Source organism: Manacus vitellinus, unplaced genomic scaffold (assembly GCF_001715985.3).
Source record: "Manacus vitellinus isolate BGI_N305 unplaced genomic scaffold, ASM171598v3 scaffold_11_pilon, whole genome shotgun sequence".
In the NCBI taxonomy this organism is placed as follows: domain Eukaryota; kingdom Metazoa; phylum Chordata; class Aves; order Passeriformes; family Pipridae; genus Manacus; species Manacus vitellinus.
Genome location: NW_021938895.1, coordinates 724,609 through 728,092, shown reverse-complemented (window position 1 = coordinate 728,092; position 3,484 = coordinate 724,609). Strand labels below are relative to the sequence as shown.

Sequence of the window (3,484 nt, the reverse complement as noted above, 5' to 3'; positions counted from 1 at the left end):
GACCACTGTGGATTAGATGGGTGAATGAATTAAATTTAACATAATTGATGGACAGAAGAGATGCATGAAATAATCATGGAATAGACAAAGCCATCAGCTTCTTCTGCCATCTCCCTGATAGTCTGATAGTCCAGACACCCAGATCCACTGAGCTGCAAGTCCTCCTCTCACCATCCAGCCGATGTCCCGAGGCAACCACTGGGCCCATGTTAGACAAACCTCCCACTGCAAACGCATAATTTTCTCATCTGGGTCATATGAATAATAACAGAGACAGGCCTTTTTTTTTTTTATTTTATTTTTTATTTGACGTTGCTTTCAATCTGGTGTTATTTCAGCATTAAATGGCTGAATTCACTGGCATCCACCGAGCTTTGTAACTCCTTGCAAACCAAACCATATGTCAGGACTCTGCTGTAGCAAATTTAAGAGTCTGCCATTTGGCTTGGAGATTTTTGCTTCCTCTTGGTTCAGACTTGAGCTGCAGTTCCTATAAATCCTGTGAATAGAAGAAAATTCCCTTCTCAATTCAATCCCGCAAACTAAATTGACTTCTCTTTTTGTAAAATTTTCTTCCACAACTGACATATTTGACTTTTGACTATACTTTTATTCCTTTCTTTAGGAGGAAGGGGTATCCTCCACTTCTTTCAGCTTGTCCTGAATTATTTATGACAAAGTAAGAAAACCTGTTAAAACAGAAAAGAGCAGGCTCTAAAGAATAAGAAAGTTGTCAACACTTGGGCTTCACTAGCTCAGGGCAAGAGCTGATGCCTCACACTTTCATGGAAATGAAGATGTTAATGAAGAAACAGAGTAGGGAGTGAGAAAGAGAAGAATGTGGTTTCTGGGCCTTTATTTTGTAAATATTTGGACTCGTGCAAATTTGTTAATTGAGGCAATTGATTTTTGCCTGAAAATGGTAGCAATGTCTAATTCATTAAAGCCTAAAATAACATCCTTTGGGCTAAATGGGGTCATTTCATTTGTAACCTTTTAGTGATGTATTAACAATTTGGAAGCGTTTTGGTGCATATCTTAAAAAGTACCACATTAACAGGAACGGGGCTGGAGAAAGAAAAAAATGAAGAAGTTACACACACACACACACACACACACACATACACACACACAGAGTACACATGGCCTCCAGCCCCTGTCTTTCCTCTTCTGCAGCATTTTAAGGTCTGTGTTTAATATTGCCAAGCCTACTTGAGTGATAAATGCAACTGTATAAAAATTACTTATTACAAGCTGTCATGTTGCCTCACTCACATGGCAGGGCTGCAGGCACTGTACATAAAGCTCGAATCTCCACCTTGACAGCATCGGCAGCGCCGGCTTTAAAATAAAATGCTTTCAGTCATGAATACAAAACATAATTTACCTTTTCATAATACTTCAGTTTGGAAACACTTTGGAAAGCTCATGTTACCGTCAAACCTTTACCTGAGCTGTGCCAGCACCCAGTTAATTCCGAGTTGTCAATTTACCTCAGCGCTGCTTTCCATCACTCAGCCTTTGAAGAAACATTAAGCTGTTCAAATTGCCATCCCCTTAATTTTTTTTTTTAAAAGTTATATTTATCCTCAGTTCTTTGGAGGTGAGTAGCTGACACAATAGGATTATTCCAAGCATTAAATTACAATTTGGGAGAGTACCTGCTCGTTATGTTTCTTTTTCAGAACCCTCCTGACTTGCTGTGTGTTCACGGCATCAAAAAATATTCCTGACTCCCATCCCCTGCTTTCCCCTCGCACCTTTTCCGTAGAGTCCAGTTACACAATTCCCCTTGAATTGCTCCTCCCTTCCAACGTCTGGCCGAGATCAGAGGTTTAATTCCTTGCTGTGGTAGCCCAGCCACCCCTTTTCTCCTGCGTTAATACTGTACTGATGCTTAAACATAAAAGCTCAGTGTAAGCTGTGAATGTCAGCGAGATGGAAATTGGAAGTGAAGGTTCCAGGGAGCCTGGCCGGGTAACAAGTGATGCGTTGTGACTGTTTTTATAGTTGGTCATGATGCATACAGTATGTGAAGTTCCCATCTGTACTGGTGTCTGCCCACCAGCCACCCTGCCACATTCGCAAAAGTGGCTCCAGCACCGAGCGCAATAGGAACAGAACTGCAGATGCCTCCCTTTAGCCCAAATTCCTTCTGACAATGTTCACATCCAGTTAGGGCCCAAAGTGCTTGTACTTGTCAGGAGGGATAAGGAGTGAGGAAAGTAGTCCCCTTTCAAAAGCGAAACAGAATTGCCAAAGGAAATATTTTCTCTTCTTCTCCCCCTCCTTTCCCTCTTCAGCTGCCCCTGCCTTTGCAACTCCCTGTCATCCCCTCCCTCCTCCACAGATGCAATGTCCAAAAAAAGAAAAGGAAAAAAAAGAGAAAAAAATTAATTAGATTGGCATCTCTGATACAGCTCTACAGCAATTGTCTTTTTTTTTTTTTCTTCAGCAATTGGTGGAGAAAGGGAATACAACCGGGAGAGACGCAGGGAGGGAAGATTTTGGATTTCACAGGGCTGACTACAACAGCCCACAGGAGACATATCGTGCCCACGAGCTCTGGGATTCAGCTACAGGGAGATTTGCTGTCCCTAGTGGGTTGCTTTCCTGGCTGACAGGAATGGGTGCATTTCCTATGCTATTTGAAGCTATTTTGATTCCACCCGTACAGATATCACTTGGATAGCAACAAAATCCATTTCCCTTTATATTCTCACCCTTTTTTTTTCTTTTTTCTTTCTCTTGATTTTAATTTATTTATGGATCATTTAACGAATAAAGGCCATGATACTACTGTTCATGACACAGAGTCAGAACTCAAAGGTTTCCTGGTTCTCACACCTGATGACAGGTCTGTGATCCTCAGCTTGCTCTGAGCACAGCCCTGTGACTCGGTTTCCACACCTGTAAAAGAGCAGAATAATGCACAACTCTTTTGGTAGAGAGCTCTGGGAGATGGGATCCTCAGCCTTTACTGGGAGAATTTCTGGTGATTGATGCATTAGACAGCACAGCAGGTTTCAGAATAATGGAATGGTTTGGATTGGAGGGGACCTTAAAGCTCATCCAGTTCCGCCCCCTGCCATGGGCAGAGACACTTTACAATAGACCAGGTTGCTCCAAGCCCCATCCAACCTGGCCTTGAACACTTCCAGGGATGGGGCAGCCACAGCTTCCCTGGGCAACCTGTGCCAGGGCCTCACCACCCTCACAGCCAAGAATTTCTTCCAAATATCTAAGTCTATTCTCTTTTAGTGTGATACTGTTGCCCCTTGTCCTGTCACTTCATGTCCTTGTCCAAAGTCCCTCTGCAGCTCTCTTGGAGCCCTTTTAGGTACTGGAAGGCTTTAAGATATTAATAAGTGTTTATAATCAAACAAGTGTTGACAGCTGTGACATTTCCACAGTACTGATCTCGCAAAGTTCCCTCACCTCAACCCAGTGCTCTCACCTGAGCATACCTGATGTAAAAGAAACT

General features: G+C 42.7%; 1 long non-coding RNA gene across 1 annotated transcript; it reads right to left on the bottom strand.

Annotated features, from left to right (window-relative positions):
- Window positions 1-353: 353 nt before the first annotated feature.
- LOC108644353 lies at window positions 354-2,913 on the bottom strand. The gene is made up of 4 exons (XR_001923220.1): window positions 2,848-2,913; window positions 1,450-1,519; window positions 1,276-1,341; window positions 354-499 (listed from the first exon to the last, which is right to left on the bottom strand). It is a non-coding gene; the product is annotated as an uncharacterized LOC108644353 (long non-coding RNA).
- Window positions 2,914-3,484: the final 571 nt, after the last annotated feature.